Raw genomic sequence first — 8,921 nt, 5'->3', positions numbered from 1 at the left:
GCGGCGACGCGGGAAGCCGGGCCGGGGAGGGCCTGGCTCGGGCTCGGCGGGCCCGCGGCAGGTGCGGGTGAGGCGCGGAGACGCCCGGCGGCGGTGCCACGTGGCAGGCACTGGCTGGACGGGAGCGGCGGCTCGGCTGAGGTGGCGGCCTCCGATTCGTCGGAGCGACGTGGTGGGGGCGGTGGACGCGTCCGACGTGGAGGCGGACATGTCCGGCGGCGCGGAGGGGAATGGGGCTAGGGTTTGGACTGCGAAAAATGCGGGGGGAGCACATATTTATAGGTAGAGGGAGATAGGAGACTCCAAATGAGGTGCGGTTTTCGCCCATACGATCGTGATCGAACGTCCGAGAGGATGGAGGGGGTTAGGATGGGTTCATGGGCTGTTATGAAGAGGTGTTGGGCTGCAACAAAAGAGGCTTTTATGGTACCCCGGTTAACCGTTGGAGTATCAAACTGATTCCAAATGGCACGAAACTTGACAAGCGGTCTACCGGTGGTGTACCAAGGCCGCTTGGCAAATCACGGTCCATTCCGAGAATGTTTAACACCCTCTCACAACAAGAGACAAAAGGGAGACGTCGGAGGACATAGGAGTGTCGGATTGCAAAACGGTCAACGGGGAAAATGCTCGAATGCATGAGACGAACACGTATGCAAAATGAGATGCACATGATGACATGACAAAATGCAACACGCAAGCAAATGACATGGCAAAGCCGACGAATAACTAGAAGACACCTGGCGCATCGGATCCGCGGCGTTACAACTCTCCTCTACTAACAAGAGATCTCGTCCCGAGATCTTAGGACCGAGACGGAAGGGAAAAGGGATGAGGTGAAATAAGAGCGAAGAGAGAAGTTGAACAAAGTCGAGAGCACTCGAGCAGAAAAGAGTAATGAAAATTATGACGGGAATCAAAAGCTCAACGAAGAAGGTAGACTCTGAAAGCACTCTGGTTAGAACAAGCTAGGAAAGGAATAAGAATGAAATAATTTAGGCAGCACTCCGGCTGAAAATGGAAGGAATAGAACATGAACTTCACGAGATGGGATGGCACTTGATGAGATGCACAAAGGAATGCCTCCGGAAGAATTGAAAGAATTGAATGAAAAGAACGGAGAAGAAAATGACAACTTGTGCCACGAATGGAATTGAAAGCATCTTTAGAAGGAAGGTTTAAACGGAGTTGTTGAGAAAATCAACAATGAAAAGAATAAGCTTGTTATGGTCTTATAGGTAATATCTCAAGATCATAAAGTGATGGATCTAATTCCTCCAATCTGTTAGCACACTTTGGCTCCTGAAGTTGACCCGTCCGAGGTTATTGATGATGAAGCTGAATTCCAAGCCTTGAGTGGCATTGACTGGTCATCACCAACCTTCCAGGAAGTAGAGAAACTGAAAACCAGTTTTGAAGTGGAAAGAAATGCTTGGGCTGAAGAGAAGACGGGCTTGACACAGCAGGCTGAGAAGGCAGAGGCGGCTCTCCAAGAGGCGACCACTGAACTTAACGGCTTAAAACGCCATGTGTCTCAGATAGTTTTTGCTATCTTTGGTAAGTCGCCTCGCTACTATAAATTTTGGATTTCCATCTGGATGATATAAACCGCCTCTAACCCATCCATGATTATTATTCAGGTCCCAGGAGTACCAATCTTAACCAAGATATGCTTGTGAAACTGAAGGCCGTTTATACACTTGTTGAGCAGCTCTATACTGGGACTCGGCATGCACTGGCCACAATTTCTCTGGCTAATCAAGCACCTACTCTCTTCGTTGAGGTCTTGAGGAAGCTTTTTGTTCTGCCTGAGGGATTTAATGAGATGAAGCGATCATCCGTGAGGGCTGGCGCTGTAATAGCCTTGAGCTAGGCCAAAGCATGGCTACTAGAGCTAGACCCGGCCGATATATCAACCGGGTATCCAAGCTTGAAATAGGATGGCACTCCTTTTGATAAGAAGGACTTCGCCGCCTGCATGAAGGAAATACATCCCCTTTCTAGCCTGATTGCCAATGAATTAGATCTTTCAAGATATCAACCGACTTATGACATGGAAAAATCAGAAGCTGCCGACGCCAGCTTATAAAGTGATGGATCTAATTCCTCCAATCCGTAAGCACACTTTTGCTCCTGAAGTTCACCCGTCCGAGCTTATTGATGATGAAGCTGAATTCCAAGCCTTGAGTTGCATTGACTGGTCATCACCAACCTTCCAGGAAGCAGAGCCGGATGAAGAAGCGAAGAAGGATGATCTAGAAGCTTCAGGTCACTAGAGCCAAGAAGATTGATCCGCTGGGCGGTTCACATAGTTGATCTTCTGAAAAACACTTAATCATTTTGGCTCTTTGAGTTATGTAATAGGCTAGCAAATAACTTTGCTCCGTCGTGCCATCGTGCACGTTTATGTTTAGCCCAACACTGTTTGAGCCGCCGCTCGATAATTATCCTTTTACCCTTATCATAGTGTTGACTTGTGCAGATGAACTTAGGATTATCATGCACACAAGTAAATCACAAGAGCCCTAGCGGTTTACCACCAGGCGGGTCATAATATCCCATATATAACTACTGACAGTTTATAGATGGGGATGGTTTTAGTCATAATTAAATATAACCATAACCAAAAAATATCATACCTGTGATATTGAATTGTACTGTCGGTTTACCTGTGCAGTAAGGGTGACAACCCAAAACTTAGAAACCAATGCTTCCAAGTATTTAACATCATCTGGCGACTTATCGTCTAAAGCCAGGCCGGGTTAACAGAAACCACGGGTATGCTTCAAATATGAGCTGTGAGAATTGAGGTTACATGGCCTGAATCACTTTAAACCATATGTCAAGATGGTAGCAAGATGAACCGAAAAAATGTTTCAAAAAAACCAAGAAAAAAGAGAAAAACGAGGCTATGCTTCGAATACGAGCAAGAAGCCGGACCAAAAGCGTTAATAGCTATGCTTTGAATACGAGAAGGAAGCCCCCAAGTGGTTTGTGGCATTGCGTCGATCGAGAGGGTGCTGACAACTATGATTCGAATACGATCAGGAAGCCCCCTAGTGACCATAAGTTTTGGCATTGCACCGATCAAGAGGGTACCGACAGCTATGTTCCCTTTAGTGAATAGACCTATGTTTGAACAAGAAGCCCCCAAATGACCATAAGTTTTGGCATTCCACCGATCAAGAGGGTACCAATAGCTATGTTCTCTTTGGTCAATATATCTATGTTTGAACAGGAAGCCCCCAAGTGACCTTAAGGTTTGGCATTGCGCTAATCAAGAGGGTACCGACAGCTATGTTCTCTTTGGTGAATACACCTTTGTTTGAATAGAAAGCCCCCAAATAACCATAAGTTTTGATGAAAAAGACTCATTATTCATGGAAATGAAACGACAGAGGCCCTACTTTATTAGGGATGCCGGCTTTATTATAAACATCATAATATATACATTGTCAAAGTGTGTACATCATAAGAGCCCGTGGCTCAAGTGTAGTAAGGCCGAAATGAGCAATATTCCACGGTCGGCGGGTCTCCTCCTCCGACTGACGTGAATCTTTGTGGTCTCGAACATCTATGAGATAGTATGACCCATTGTTCAAATTCTTGATCACCACAAAGGGTCCTTCCCAAGGTGGGGATAGCTTGTGCATGTCAGTTTGATCCTGGATGAGCCGGAGTACCAAGTCACCTTCTTGAAAGGTTCTGGTCTTAACCCGGTGGCTGTGATAGTGATGTAGATTTTGTAGGTAAATCACTGAACGAGCCGCCGCAAGGTCACGCGCTTCATCTAACAGGTCAAGTGCATCCTGACGTGCTCTTTCATTATCGTCCTCAACATAAGCCGCCACGCGGGGCGAGTCATGACGGATGTCACTAGGGAGAACCGCCTCTGCTCCGTAAACCATAAAGAAAGGTGTGTAACCTGTAGATTTGTTGGGGGTAGTATTGATACTCCATAGTATTGAAGGTAACTCCTCCACCCAACAACCCGGTGTTCTCTACAAAGGAACCATAAGCCGGGGCTTGATGCCTCTCAAAATTTCTTGATTGGCTCTTTCGGCTTGACCATTGGATTGAGGATGAGCCACTGATGATACATCAAGTCGAATATGCTCACGTTGACAAAACTCTTTGAACGGCTCTGCTTTTTGATGAATTGAACAGCCGTTGCCGCGTCACACTTACTGAACGGCTCTGCTTCGACCCACTTTGTGAATTTGTCAACTGCCACCAAAAGGTTGGTCTTGTTATCCTTGGACCTTTCAAAAGGCCCAACCATATCAAGCCCCCAGACTGCAAACGGCCAAGTAATTGGAATCATCCTCAATTATTGAGCCGGCACATGAGCTCGCCATGCAAATTTCTGACAACCATCACATTTACTAACCAAATCCTCTGCATCAGCATGAGCTGTGAGCCAATAAAATCCATGATGAAAGGCTTTAGCCACAAGAGATTTAGAGCCGGCATGATGACCACAATCTCCTTCATGAATCTCACGAAGAATCTCAAGGCCCTCCTCATGAGAGACGCAACGCTGAAACGCCCCAGTGACACTGCGATGATGTAACTCGCCATTGGCAATTGTCATTGACTTAGACCGCCGAGTTATCTGCCTGGCCAAAGTTTCATCCTCAGGTAACTCGCCCCGGGTCATGTAAGCCAAATATGGAACTGTCCAATCAGGTATAGCATGAAGAGCCGCCACCAATTGTGCCTCCGGGTCAGGAATAGCCAGATCTTCCTCTGTAGGCAATTTGATAGAAGGGGTATGCAGAATATCCAAGAAAGTGTTAGGTGGCACCGGCTTAAGCTAAGACCCCAACTGGCTTAAGGCATCATGTAACACCCACGATGCGGCTATATCTCCCACGTGTCGAAGCACGACTTAGAGGCATAACCGCATGGTGGTTTTGTCGCAAGAAGGGTCATCTTCACACAATCCCATGTAATGAACAAGAATGGGATAAAGAGTTGGCTTACAATCGCCACTTCACACAATACTTAAGTAAATCATACAACATCAGAGTACACACATAGACCAACTACGGTCAAATCCAAAAGAAAAGGAAGATAACCCCAAATGCTAGATCCCCGATCGTCCCAACTGGGCTCCACTACTGATCAACATGAAACGAAACAAAGCAACAACCAAGATCTTCATTGAGCTCCCATCTGAGCTCGGTTGCATCACCTGCACTGGTATCATCGGCACCTGCAACTGTTGTGATAGTATCTGGTGAGTCACGAGGACTCAGCAATCTCAAAACCCGCGAGATCAAGACTATTTAAGCTTATGGGTAGGAAGTGGTAATGAGGTGGAATTGCAGCAAGCACTAAGCAAATATGGTGGGTAACATACGCAAATAAGAGCGAGAAGAGAAGCAACAAAACGGTCGAGAAGCCAGAAGTGATCAAGAAGTGATCCTGAAACTACTTACATCCATGCATAACCCAAACCGTGTTCAATTCCCGGTCTCCGCCGAAAAGAGACCACCACGGCTACACACGCGGTTGATGCGTTTTAATTATGTCAAGTGTCAAGTTCTCTACAACCGGATATTAACAAATTCCCATCTGCCACATAACCGCGGGCATGGTTCTCAAAAGTTTATACCCTGCAGGGGTGTCCTAACTTAGCCCATCACAAGCTCTCACGGTCAACAAAGGATATTCCTTCTCCTAGGAAGACCCGATCAGACTCGGAATCCCGGTTACAAGACATTTCGACAATGGTAAAACAAGACCAGCAAAGCCGCCTGAATGTGCCGACAAATCCTGATAGGAGCTGCACATATCTCGTTCTCAGGGCACACCGGATTGTCCAAACTTCCAGTAGGCCAGCCCAGAGTTGCCCCTGGTGACCACCAGCGGCTGGCAGGTTGGACCAACACTCACGATGAGCACTGGCCCGGGGGGGGGGGGTAAAATAAAGATGACTGTCGTGGAATTATCACGTCAGATGTCCTTGTGAAAGGACTTAGTCGTGGAGCCATCGCTACAGGTTAGCTTGAAGGGGTTAAACCGGACAAGGGACACGAGAGTTATACTAGTTCGGCCCCTTCGATGAAGGTAAAAGCCTACGTCTAGTTGTGATGGGATTGATTGGGTTTCGATGATCAGGGAGCGGAATACGCTTGCCTGAGTCTCGAGTTGTTGTTTTTCTGTCCCTGAACCGCCACCGGGTCGTCCCCTTATATACACGGGTTGACGCCCAGCCGGTTTACAGAATCCCGAGGCCGACTCATACAAGTGTTCGGCTCGGTCTCTCCTTTTCTTATCTTACAATACAAGCTATATGTCTATGGCGGTTTACCACTATGGGCCCTAATCCGCCTTTGGGCTCCGGACCTCTAAGCTTCATAGTAAAGCGCCATCTTATGAGTCTTCGTGGGCTTCAATAGGGTTGAGCGTGAACCGGTCCCTCCTGGGCGGTTTACACTCAGTAGTTATATCCCCAACATTAGGCCCTTAATTGATTTGAACCTGTTCATGTTAATCTTCAATACTTAGAATAATCCTGTGAACGCCTTCCTTTATTTCTCGTAAACCGCCACGATGCCTTCTTTTGTTAAACCGCCGTGACGTCATCCTCTGGATACAGCAATGGATCATCATGACGTCATTTCTGTAAAAAATGAATAAAAAGATTCCCTTTATTTAATGTTATCCGGAAATCGAGGCGACAGCTGCGCCACTTTGCCGCATTGGACTCCTCGATTCTCGCGCCTGTCACTTATCCCTTGCCCTGTTGTAAATAGGCCCGACGGGCACTTTCATTTTCTCCCCTTTTCCTCTCTTCTTCTTCCTCGCGACTGAAAGAAAACCCCAGCGCCGCCGCCGCCGTCGATCTTCGACTCTGCACCGACCAAGGCCGCTGCATCACCCTGTTTGTTCCAGAGACCCTGCCGCGTTCTTCCGCCGCTGTGTGGCCCTGGTGAGCTCTCTTCCGTGTAACCCTAGATCTTCATTAGGGTTTCCAGTTCATCCATGTTCATCGCCGTTCATTAGTTCTCTTGTGTTCCTTCTAGTCTTCCTATTGAATATATATGTGTGCGCCTGACTGCTTTGAACTGCGGCTAGATCCATGTTGTTAGTTCACCGCACCGTAACATCTTACTGCTTCTGCATAGACTCCGTCTAGTTCGTCTCTGTTCCTATTTAGCGCCATTGTAGGGCTCAGAAACATTTCCTTTAGTTATCCACGGTAGATCCAAAATCACACTGCCATATTATGAAACCTGTTTTTGTAACACTTAGCAGAAATTTCAAATTCTGGCTATCCTGCCTATAGGCGGTTTAACTCCTTAAAAGTCAATCCGCCATATAACATTAGCCCTCTCTTAAACCGCCAACTGAACTCGCACAGTATCCTTCTCCGGTTTAACACTGAATTAGACGCCTTAAATCGGAAACTTTCATTTGCAGTTCCTCTTTCCGGAATGTCGAAGCAATTTTCTGCCTGCAATTGGGTTCCCTCCCGGATCACGGAGACACAGATCAATGGTTACGTCACGACCGGTGCCTTAGCTTCGAAGAATACTCTCCATTGGCGAGTTCCGGGACCGGAATGCCCACCTGAACCTCAAGAGGGAGAAGTAATTGTGTTTATGCAACATTTAGACCGGGGATTTAGCCCGCCCGGATCAAAAAATTTCCGGGATGTCCTTGCTAGCTTCCAGCTTCATCCGCAAGATATTGGTCCGAATTCTGTATCAAATATATGCAACTTTCAAGTTTTCTATGAAGTTTATCTTCAAGAAGAGCCAACCGTGGAATTGTTCCGGGATTTCTTTCATCTAAACCGCCGCACAGAATTCTCAGACGGCCCCAACACAGAGCTTGGTGGCGTATCAATTCAAAAAAAGGAAAGAAGTTGATTTTCGTCATGCCAAACACCATAGCCATCCCAAAGATTGGAACCAAACCTGGTTTTACTGCCGGAATACTGCCCCTGATGGAGAAAATCCCTTGCCGGGCTACCGCCCTCACCGGCTTAGCAATGGCCACCCAATGCCTCCGCGTCTAACTGCCGCAGAATGGAAGAATTTTGCTCCTCAACTTGCCAAGCTCCGGGCTCTAATGGCCAATGGTTTAACTGGCATTGATCTTGTCCGCTGCTGGGTTTCATGGGGCATTCTTCCCTTGAGTTGCCGCCCCGGATTGATGCATGAGTATACCGGAAGTGCAAAAGATCCTCAACGTCATCATGAAGTAATAATGACCGAACTTGAAATCACTGAATGTGTCAAGAAGATGCTTGATGAATCGGTCTCTGCATGCAGCCAAACCGGTTTGGCTCCGTTTTGTGTCTCCAACAAACCGCCAGCAGTAAGTTCATGTACATATCTTACTAGCTTCCGTATTGACTATTTACTAACCTTTCTTTACCTTTATCTTAGGCTGACAGCTCTTTCTGGAAACGTAACAAGCCGGCCTGTGCCCCTCGTGTAAAAACCAAGGTCACCAAGAAGGCCGGCAAGAGGAAAGCCGCCGAATCTTTTGATCCGCCGGAGGAGGAAGAATCAGACGCAGAGGTAGAACTTGATTCACTTGGCACCCTTTTTGTACATCTTATTGACAATGATCCTCTTCAGGATGAAACTAAGGCCAGCCATGCAGATCATATTGAGGTAATTCTTCTTTCTTCCGACTCAGAGCCTGTGCCGGTTCAAAGAGTTCGCCGTGCAGTCCGGAAAGTAAAACAATCTCACCCCCTTGCTCATTTGGATCCAAAATTTTCTTTGAAGAAACGACAAGCAGAAGAACGTCGCACAACCCGGCATAGTGGTCAACAAATTACCTCATCCGGTTTAGCTGATACGCCCCCCGGAAACGCCATCCAGAGGTGACTTGCTCTCCTGAAAAACAATACCCCTTAAAAGGTTTCTTCCGATGCCCTCTCAATCCGTCTAACC

The sequence above is a fragment of the Triticum dicoccoides genome, chromosome 6B, assembly GCF_002162155.2.
Source record: "Triticum dicoccoides isolate Atlit2015 ecotype Zavitan chromosome 6B, WEW_v2.0, whole genome shotgun sequence".
Lineage (NCBI taxonomy): Eukaryota > Viridiplantae > Streptophyta > Magnoliopsida > Poales > Poaceae > Triticum > Triticum dicoccoides.
The sequence above is the reverse complement of the archived record's forward strand: the minus strand, read 5'-3'. Positions refer to the sequence as shown.